The sequence below is a fragment of the Coenobita brevimanus genome, chromosome 63 (assembly GCF_032717465.1).
Source record: "Coenobita brevimanus isolate Jiangsu-jjx chromosome 63, ASM3271746v2, whole genome shotgun sequence".
In the NCBI taxonomy this organism is placed as follows: Eukaryota; Metazoa; Arthropoda; class Malacostraca; order Decapoda; family Coenobitidae; genus Coenobita; species Coenobita brevimanus.
The window spans coordinates 6,353,775-6,365,405 of record NC_137016.1 but is presented as its reverse complement, the minus strand read 5'-3'; the positions used below and the strand labels follow the sequence as shown (position 1 = coordinate 6,365,405).

Sequence of the window (11,631 nt, the reverse complement as noted above, 5' to 3'; positions counted from 1 at the left end):
TACTAGGTCATAGGCTGGTCATTGTGTCCAAGTTTAGTGGTTAATTCTTGAGGGTAGAAGTGTCTGCCACAATTAAACATTAACGAATACAAGAAAAAAAGAAACAAAGAAAGAAAACATGACTAACAATAAGCGGAGCACGAAGCTGGCCAGTAATGGAGCACAAAGTGCAAATTAGGAAGGGTAGAAAATAGTTAATTTATTAATTACAAAGAAAAGTGAACCATGTACAGCAATGAAACTTAAATCAACATACTTCACTCACGCACATGATCTAGTCTAACGGAAACCTTAACCCAAAACATGAAATCGTGATACTGTATACACATATACCGGAAGCAGTAGAGGTTGGTGAATTCTGTGTCGATCACTGGTCAGTGTCGGCTGCAGTATTCACTTACATCAGGCTTCTCTCCAAAGGCCAACGTTCGTCCCCGGGGACACACGCAACAGAACCTCACCCAGCGGGATTAAACAATGTCACGTAGCAGCAATGTGGAGAGGGGAGAAAAAAAGGGACGGAAGCGTTGCTCCCTTCCTCCATTGTACAGGGTCATCCCTCCCTTGATAGAGCAGGGAATGAATGAAACACTGGCCATCTTTCGTTTGTTTACGGAATTACTGTTGTCCTTTCTTAATACGGTTCTAGGAAGAGAGCTGGTGAACATATGACAATAATGGTTCTCGGTTTGAACGAAATACATCAGTAAGTCTTGCTTAAAGAAATGGTTTAGTGTGGTCTTATGCAATGCCATTTTGAAATAAACTTTTCAATTTGTGACATTCTTGTACTGACCGAGACGCTAACGCAAGTGCCTTAAAGAATCACCAGAATATTTCACCAGTATTATTCAGCTTCAGTATTGTTTTTTCACGTTAATCTCGAGTCAAAAAGTTTTAGTTATTTCTGCTCATACACACAGACGCATGGATAGAATTTTGACCTTGTCCTGCAACCTTCGCCTTTGTCTGACTAATCTCAAAATTGACTAATATTTCTTTGTTACTCTCTACCCCTGCACTAAGTCTAGGAAAAATCAAATGAAAATACTTGCTACTCCTACCTGGGTCAGACTTTGCCTTACACTATGACTTTGATCTTTGACCTATTGTTTTTAAAAAATGGCTCAGCTCCTTTGTTGACCATAAATCCTTCCACCAAATTTAGTTAAAAATAGTGCCAAAAAGATTCCCGTTATTTTGCACACACACACACACACACACACACACACACACACACACACACACACACACACCAAAGAAAGCAATATCCAGCTTTGGCATCGCGAGGGCGGGTGTAGTAATGATGATGATGATGATTATAACAACAACAATAACAAGGAGCACCCAGAGGACGCAACACCCAGGCCAACCAATAGGTCCGCCTAAACATTTCATTTTGCCTTGTGACCTTGACCTTCGAACGATTGCTCTCAAAACTGAATTACTTCATTTTGCCTAAGCCTTAACCCTTCAACTAAGTTTAGTCCAAACTAGATTAACACTATATCTACCCTGTGATTTTGACACTAATCTTTTCCCTGTAACCTTGAGCTTTAAGTGATTATTCTTAACATGAAATCTTTGCCACTGCGTTTGCTCCAAATCAGACAGACTGTTTTAGTTAACACTAGCATTAACCTAAACCTTTGACTGATTGTTGTGATAAAAAAGGGGGGGGGGGACCCATTGGCTGACATGAAGCCCTTACAATAAGCTGTGTTAAAATAGAACAAAAACATATTTGTGATATTCTCTTCCCACACAGATACAGTCGTCGAAATTTGTCCTTGTCCTGTGACCTTGATTTCTGACTGTTTGTTCTCAAAACTGAACTCCCATGTTCAACCTTAACCCTTGACTTTTCCACCAATTTTGGTTCAAAAAATATCAAAATAGACTTGTCCTTGTACTATGACTTTGGCCTTTGACCTTGCTGTGTGACCTTGACTTTTGACTGATTGTGCTAAAATAATTTGTTTTATTCTTGCCTTACCCTCAAGTCTCCCACAAAGTTTACTCTAAATCGGATATAAATTATTTACATGACCTCATGTGAAGTTTGATCTTTGACTGTTGTGGCTGACCCACAACGGTCCCACCAAGTTTGATTAAAATCTGAAAAAATAAATTGGTTAAGTTATTTTGCTAAAACACACACACACGGGTCGAAACTTGGCCATGCCTTCTGACCTTGATCTTTCACTGATTGTTCCAAAAACTGAATAGCCTCATTCTTGCTTTAATTCCATTCACCAAGTGTTTGAGGTAAAAGTTGTTTAATATGATTTTTACTGGGTCAGCGTTTGATCCTTAGTCATTCCTTAGACCTATTGTTCTAAAAAACAATAGGTTCCCTCACGGTGGTCCTTTAACCCTTCCAACAAGTTTGCTTAATAACAAAAAAAAATGAAGTCTGAGTAATTTTGTTCAGAGAGAGAGAGAGAGAGAGAGAGAGAGAGAGAGAGGGAGAGATGGTCCCAACAGAGTGATCACAGACAGATGAAAGACAGATGGAAACAGGGCGTGGTATAGAGCCAACAGAGGGATAACAGATAAAAGGCAAACAGAGAAAGATGGACTGTAACAGCCAAGGAGAGATATGGAATGAAAGGCAGACAGAGGGAGTGGAATAAGGTGCTGAAAGTCATAGTAGGAGGAACAACAGCGTCAGAGACAGGGAGTAATGAAACACTGGTTGACAGAGAGAGACAGAGGGGTGAATAAAGGTGCCAACAAAGATAATACACAAAACGACATACACACGTAGAGTGATGGTGGATGGAAGGACTGAGAAATGAAGAGAGAAGTTGATCACATATAGAAAGGAGAGAGAGAGAGAGAGAGAGAGGGGGGAGGAGAAGGGATTGGGGAGATGAAGGGAGGAAGGAAGGGATAGGGGTGATCGAGGGAGGAAGGGACAGGGGTGATGGAGGGAGGAAGGGACAGGGGTGATGAAGGAAGGAAAAAGGGTTGATGGAGGAAGGAAGGAAAAAGGGTGATGGAGGGAGGAAGGGAGAGAGGTGATGGAGGGAGGAAGGGAGAGAGGTGATGAAGGGAGGAAGGGAGAGAGGTGATGGAGGGAGGAAGGGAGAGAGGTGATGCAGAGAGGAAGGGACAGGGGTGATGAAGGGAAGAAGGAAAGGCAACAACTAACATAAAAGACAAAGAGGGAAGTGAAAGAAAGTGATTATCCCAAACACAAAGGGTCGTATTCCAACTGGCACTGGATATCGTAATACCTCTTCCTTAACAACTTATTCAGCACATTGTGCCTAAACATCGTTTAATATATTACTGATGCAAACTACAGTATGTCGATATCAGTTTGGGATAAGATACAAGAGCTTGCCAATGTTTTTGTTTGTTTGTTTGTCGTGGTCTCAGGGTCATCTGACGCTAATACGGTGGAGTGCAGGCTGAAATTATCATTCGCCAGCAGTTCACCACCCTGATTTGGGGAGATAGGGTGTTGAGGGATTCTCATATAATCTGGCAATAGATCCGTCCGGTTATATTGGTGCCACCACATGAAGGTATCACTTCAACGCCGTGTTAAGATATACAGTACAACGTAAGTAGCCAAAGAAGAGTGCCGAAGCCTGTTATACCAACTAGAACAAACAGAAACAGAGTGACAAAAACAGAGTTTGACAACACATAGGACAGTATTGGGGGAGGCGGTGGCTCAATCGGTAGAGAGGTGGCCTGCAGTCCTAACGGACCCAGGTTCGAATCCCGGCTGGGGCAGGGAACAGTTTAAGGATTTGAATTTCATTAAATCAGGCTTTACTGATCTACCAGAAGACCAGCCGGGATGTCGTAAAAATACCCCCGCTAATACTAATACACCAGTCCTGTATGAGACAGCCCTAGCATGTATTCAATATGGACGGTGGGTGTTAGCGCCATAGTGTGACATGTAGAGGTGTATGGTATGTAGGAGGACTGCTGGGCCTTGATAGCAGGCTGTGAAGCCTATGCCCAGAGTCGGACACATTTAAAAAAAAAAAAAAAAAAAAAAAAAAAAAGGAATGAGTGATAACAGACGGAATGACAGGCGGAGGAAGTGAAAGAACTTGCCGCCTCCCAAACACAGACGACTGATGGCGTCGTGGTGAGTGTGACTGCCATGCTCGGAACTGCCAACAGGGTCAGTGGATCCTGAGTGTTTGGTTGTGGCACACTTCCCCAACCCCCACACCCCCTGCCATCACAATGACTCACCTTCCCTCACCCAGACAAGCTTATCATCACCACCACACATCCTCTCTCACACCCACACCCCTACCTTTACCACCACACGCAACACACCTCTTCCTTGATTCCGATACATCCTTATCCTAATTCATAACCCCTTCAATGTGGCACCCTCATAACCTCCCCCTGACATTCTTATCCTCATGCACACAACTTTAACATCAACTCATCCCTCATCCCCACATTCCTACACCCCAACCCACACACCTCAACCCACATACCCACACCTCTCTACCCCTCCAAACCTTCACCTCAATACAGTACCCCTACCCTCATCCTGACAAAACCCTGCACCTCTACCATCACCCCCTACCCCACACCCTTCTACCCTGTTTGCCTAGTTCCCCAGATAGGCTCTAGAGGTCAAGGCACTGGCACAACTCAGGTCAGATCCAGCTCAACATTATTTTTTACTCGGTGTGTTTGGCTTTTTGGCTCGGTATGCTCTTGAAACGTCCTCCTCATATACTTTATCTTTCCATCTTTTCACTCCTGTCTCAATCCATCTGAAGGGTGGATAAAAGTCACACTAATGAGAATGATAATGATGATGGTGTCTGTGAAAATGATGCTGATGTGTAGGAGCATAAGAAATGATAACTGCAGCAGGATAGCTAAGCAGTTCCTAAGAGAGTGACGGGCTGCATTACAAAGTCTCTCTCTCTCTCTCTCTCTCTCCCCTTGTGACAGAGAAAACTAGTGAAAGATCGTGATATAAAATTCGGGGCATGATCCTAATGATGCGAATGGTTGTATGCTAGTGCCGGGGTTGAAGCAATTAACTTATGGTGACAGTATGACAAAAATTAACAATGCCACTCTTAGGCTATTAGTAAATATGAAATCAGTGCATTTCAGGTCGACTCTAGACACTGATATCGGCATCCATATAGTTTTATAATGCGTCGACCTGAAACACCATCTATGAACTAGTCTGTATGGCAAGGGTATGTAGGGACTCTGCTGATTTACCTGCCAGGTGTGTGTGTGTGTGTGTGTGTGTGTGTGTGTGTGTGTGTGTGTGTGTGAGAGAGAGAGAGAGAGAGAGAGAGAGAGAGAGAGAGAGAGTTGATCTGGATGTAAACTAGGGAAACGACACCCTCACGAGATCCAGTGGTTCACCTAAGGACCACCAGAGGACTCCATAGATGTACATGGATTCAACTCTTGTCAGAGGGATGTCCTGCGTAAGCATCCCTCTCTTCATTATAAACCTAGGTACCTACAGATTAATATTTACACTGGAAAGTCATTTATTTCAAAGACAGGAAAGTTGAAGCTGTAGGAAGTATTAAAACGTCAGAAAATATAAATTGATCCGGTGTAAAACGAGCGGCAGATGTGGCTACAAATAATGAATGGTTCTGCATGTCATGTCCTTGTACTACCTAATTTGACTTTTTGCCTGCCTTAAAATTTATATTCAAGAAGCTGTATCTGCTCACAGACGTCATCACTCTCTGAAGTCAGAATAAATCTAGGCCAGTGGAAGTACACCACAAGCTACCAAGATATAAGAACACCGTAAAAAAAAAAAAAAAAAAAAAAAAAACAGTAATTCCCACTTTGCCAATATAGGTTAGGTTGTATGCTTACCCTCAAAGCAACCAGACTTTAATATATCACGCACACTACATACTAACACCAAACCAGAGGACCATATTTTGTAAATAAAATCCTCATTTTCTATATAACGATGAAAGGAAAGGGGGGGAGGGTAGTCTTGAGAGGGTAGGATCCACTCAGCACCCTCAGTGCAACCAAATACCAACATGTCACGTACACCACACACCAACTCCATATCAAAACACCATATATTGAAGATAAAGTTCACAATTTCCATAAAAGCACTGTAGGTAGTGATGCGGTATGGTGAGGCAATGGGTCTGCTACTGACCCTTAATACAGCCATACACAAAAACATTTCGTACACCATACACTTAGACAATACCATATAGCATGTTTTGAATGCTATGTCTGAAGTTTCCATTCAAGTAAGAAAGGTAGGCAGGTGAATAATGAGGCTATGTTGTCCTTCTGATCACCTCTACATGCAAACAGTGATATCTCAATTACTGTACGCCAAATACTAAGACCATACCAGAACGTAACTGAAATATAAACCCTGGTGTGCCCTCCCATACTTAGTAGATTCACCTGGCACAGCAAGAGTATAATCAGACTACGTTCTATGGAAACACTGTGATGTTACTCTACCAGCGGTGCCACTCACGACACGCTTTTATTCCCTTAAGCGATGAACTAGATTTTCCATCATCGCTTTATAACTTCTCACGGCCACCAAACTTTACACAAACAGAAGCTTGCCTAACACGCACGTAATACTTCTCCTTTTTCGTAATATTGAGGCATGGATGGTGTGTAAATGAAGGTGTGACCCAGTTTCAGTGAGCACTTCGTTGTTACTTCTTTTGCACTCGTTTTACTTTTTCTTCTGCCTCTGAATATTACCCGGCCAACGCACTGTACAGTATATGGGATGGTGAAAGAAAAAAAAATGTTATGTAGGACTAACGATGTAAATATGAATTATCTGCCCTCTCTCTCTCTCTCTCTCTCTCTCTCTCTCTCTCTCTCTCTCTCGCCGACCAACAGCATCCTCCTCCCACTTAAGTAAGGGTATTTACGCGTTGTGTCACATCTCACCCTTCTCTCTCTCTCTCTCTGACCTTAGAGACACCAAATGTCATGTTCACTGGCTCAAGATCGTCATAACAACGGTTACACACACACACACACACACACACACACACACACACACACACACACACACGTTATAAATCTGCTTTTAACTGTCTGTCTGTCAGTTTCGTGGCTCAGAATAGTAATGAAAAGTGTGTGGCTTTTGTATAAACATCTTCCCTCGAGTTAAACAGATGAGTGAAGGCATTCTTGGCTCAGTGACCATGACTGCATCTGAGGCTGATTCATAGGTCATCCGTCCATTCATTCGTCCATCTAGCCAGCTCTTTCCCTTTTTCTTTCTGTCTGTCTCCCTGTCTGTCATTCTCTCTCTTTCTCTCTCTCTCTCATTCTCTCTTCGTCCGTCCATTCATACGTCCATCTAGCCAGCTCTTTTCCCTTTTCTTTCTGTCTGTATGTCTCCTTGTCTATCATTCTCTCTCTCTCTCTCTCTCTCTCTCTATGTCTGTCTATTTCTATGTATATCAATCTATCAATCAATCAGTCAGCCAATCAGTCAGTCAACTAGTCAATCAATCAGCTCATTAGTCATTCAGTCATTCAGTCTATCCATTTATCCATCCATCTATCTGTCTATCTATCTATCTATCTATCTCTGTATAAACACTGTCCCCTAATAGCTCAGTTGCGTCAGGCCATTCTTGGCTAAGTGAGCATGGCTACTCCTGCCTCTGATTCACTCACCATCTGCTGTAGTGGACCTCCAGTGTAGTTTAATTCCATCAGTACGGTCACGAGTTTTTATGTTTACATCTTAATAATAACGTTTTTATTCATGTTAGGAGAGACGTTTTTGACTGGATGATTTAGACACCTACTCACTTTACCCCATCACCACTAGGAGACGCTAAAAAACTGAATGATATAAAGTCACGTTGTAGACAGGAAAACCTTTTGTCATCCCCTAAATGGGAGTGTAAAATAAATAAATATGCAAATATATAAATGAATGAATATGCTTATGACAGAGGGAATCATGTTTACATACTGGAATAGGCGCCTTTTCAGTATGTAAATAATATTCTTCTCTCTGATTTCTTCGCGGCAAACTGCGGAGCAAAGACCCGTATTCTCGTCGGTTAAGGAAGCTCCCTAACACCTCACCCTAAGCGATTTGTTTTGCTTTCTGCTCCTTACTCTCCTCTTCTGTGTCATTTTAATCACTTAAATACCACCATACTCGGCATGAATAACATACAGATTGATAATAACCAGCCGTAGTTAAAAACAGGTTGCTAAGGAGAGAGGTGCTAGGGGGCTTCTGACGATAATCCGGACCAAAAACACAAACTGTGCACTCATGATATTCATCTGCTACCTAGTATGAGGAGTAGTCTGAGGTTTGTGTAATGGGCCATGTTTCAGAGGTTTGGATGGGATTTCGCTGTAGTCGCTCGAGGGAATCCTAGAGAATGGATGCTCGATGTTGATGCTGAGAAACACTTTCATAACATAGGACACACTGGCGGGAGGATTAGGAGAGCTGAGTATAAACATCTAAGACAAGAACGCAAGTAGCAATCTCTTCATCCATTGTCCCCCACCTCTTACCTAACAGACAAATAGCGCGTCAACTGTGACATGAAGGAGTTTGACTTGGATGAGACGTTGTAGTGGCCACCCAGGAGAAACTCTTGGGATCTGGTGCTAGACAGGATATGACTTTATGATGCAGCCAACAAGCTATTTTAGAACATAAGAACACTAGAATAAAATTATTGAGAAAGCTGGGTGTGCAGAACCATTTCTTGCATCCTTGGGACATTAATGCTAAAAGTAGGCCTCTGTCAGTTCAATGTCTCCAACCCGTTTCCTGGCAGATATTATAGCACGTAGCATCCAATAGAAAGGAGAGCTCGAAAATAGATGGTTTGGATTGGGAGGATGTGTAAGTGATGGGGAATGGCAAGAAATTGGGATATCGTACCAGCCTTACTGAATGAACTCTGGGATTTGGTGTCAGGACAGGAAGTAGAGAGACATACAAACAGGTGTGCAGATACGAAGAAAGATCGATTAATATATAACTAAAAAAAACACTTGGGGAACGCATAGAAGCTCCAACTCTAATTAAATTTATGGCTTTCTGTTGTACTTCCTCTTTCGTCAGACGAATACTTATACGGCCTCTTAGTTAATCAATTTTACGGTCTTAGTCAGCCCTATGACACAATCTCTGAGTGCGCATACCTACTCGAATGCCAGTAAAATTTATTATCTATTCCAGCATCCGGATCCGGATCCACCTCAAACTCTAATAAACTCTACCTTGACCCACTGTCCACCTATTGACCAACTTTCACTGAAATCCGGTAGCAACTTTTTGAGTCATCCTGTGCAAAGACAGATAGACAAACAAACAGACTGACGCGGATGAATACACTACCTCCGCTTCCGTGACCCACCGCCCAACCACCCACCAGATTACAATGAAATCATACAGACGGGGGTGAATATGTAGCCTCCCGTAAATATGTACATGGACTGACTGAGGTAGATAGCTACGTAAACTGAAACACTGATAAAAATGAACAGACAAAAATGACAGACAGGTAATTAAATAGCGAGATGGATTTGTTGATGAATGAACATTAGAAAATATATCAGCAAAGGGGAAGCAGCGAATAGATGAACACAAGTAAACAAGGGTAAGTGACTGTTACATGAATCAAAGCAAACTGGTGACAAACTTTATAGACGTTGCTATAAAAAAAAAAAAAAAAAAAAAAAAAAAAAAAAAATTAATCCCACCTCCTGACTCTGGTTACGCATTAAGTCGAAAATCTAAATATAAATGTGTGAAAATCATATGAATTTTTAACTCATATCCGCACTCCACCTGTCACCCACATCCGGCCGTCTTACACACCTTCCCCTCCCCCCCTCGTCTCTTTAATTAATCCTCCTCTCCAGCTTAATCCCCCATATACCTCCTCCCGGTACTGTGCCAAACCCTGACCCTCTAACCTCTAATCTTCCAACTCTGGCGTCATTAACTCACCTTCAGATCCCCCCACCTGTTTCCCTGGCACCACCACACGTCTTCAGTCCCTCCTCTCTGTGACACCAAGCCCCTCTCACCTCATCACACTTTATCTCCTCCCTTCCCTGGCACCAACTCCTCCCTCTCACCTCCACATCTCATCAAACTCTCTCACCCCTGGCATCATCCCCTACCCTCACCCCCACCGGCACCAACCCTCTAACCTCACTCCCACTGGCACCAATCCCTCTTCCCCCCCCCCTCCAACATCCACACCTAACCCAATCCTCTCCCTGGCACCAACCCCTTTCCCCAACCTTCACATCTAACCCCTACACTCACCTGCACCAACCTCCCCTCACCACCTGCATCTCTTCCTTTCCTCGCCATTCACGTTAGCAACCGCTTTCACCCAGTTCGTGGCGGATATAGCCCAAACATAGGGGAGGCAGGGCGCAATACTGGCAATAGAAGGGCTAATACGCTGTTTGGGAAGACGAACTTTGCAACTGACATTTATTATAAGCATTAAAAGAATCACATAATTTATAAAGGAAGGTAGATTCACATTTAACAGTTCATGCATTTGAATAAACGTAAAAATGGCAATGAAGGATGCCGGGAACAACTAATCGCCACGTTCAACCACCAGAATATGAAGTGTTTTAAAAATTTTGGTGCGACATGACGAAAACTTCATTAGGCTACTCGTGTGTTACTGGACATAAACGATACTTTAATCTGGTAAGGAAGGGAGGTGCAAATACTTAGGCTAAGGGCATGGGGGGGTGAGGCCGCCACACTCCACAGCGCCATAGAGTAGGAAGCCCCGCCCTCTCGGAACTGCCTAGTACCTAAGCCCCCTCACCCTCCCCTCCTCGATAGTAATGTAACTCTCACCCCAACACCTCCACACAGACACAACTTTGCATGTCGACGCCAGGGGAGGTAGCTTCCGGCGCCACACCTTTTATTGCTCACGCTGAAAGAAAACACACACACACACACACACACACACACACACACACACACACACACACACACACACACACACCTCCCCTTGCGCTTCCCTTGCGTCATCAAATTGGCATCTGCTTTCGAGGTCGGTGTTACGTTCACGGCCAGAACCATGTGTTAGGCTCAGTCGAATGTGAAACACCTCTCTCTCATGCACGCTATCTGTATACCTGTCTGTCTGTCATCATCTCTCTCTCTATCTATGTATCTGTATTTTACTCCACGTATCTAGCGGCCGCGTCAAATAAATACCTCCAAGGCTCTCTATCACAGTTCGTCACAATTTCGACAATATATTTTGCCTTCATGTGTAAATGAGCCACTGGAACGTATATGAGTTTTGTGGAAGAGAAAAAAAATACTCTATTTATCTTTTAATTCATACATTGCCAAGCATCTAATCCAATATATAATTTAGGGCGAGCACGAACAAAACCTTTGAATCTATTTATTGGTTAATCAATTCCCATTCAGTGAGGGGGTTTCCTCGATCCAAGACTGTCCATCATTTTTTTATCCTACTCATTAACGACCCCTTTCTCCCACCACTCTCCTATCCTTTTTTCCCACCCTGCTCGTGGTCTTGCTCTTCTCCTTCCAGCCATCTCCTAGGTTCTCCGTCTCCATCTTCAACACTTGCTATCAAC

General features: G+C 43.1%; 1 protein-coding gene across 1 annotated transcript in view; it reads right to left on the bottom strand.

Moving 5' to 3' along the window:
- Positions 1–10,024, bottom strand: part of LOC145404465 (ras-related and estrogen-regulated growth inhibitor-like protein) — a 392,258-nt gene extending 382,234 nt beyond the window's left edge. Inside the window, exon 1 of the mRNA XM_080275991.1 lies at positions 9,986–10,024. The gene's annotated coding sequence lies outside the window, so the exon portion shown is untranslated. The remainder of the gene's footprint in view (positions 1–9,985) is intronic.
- Positions 10,025–11,631: the final 1,607 nt, after the last annotated feature.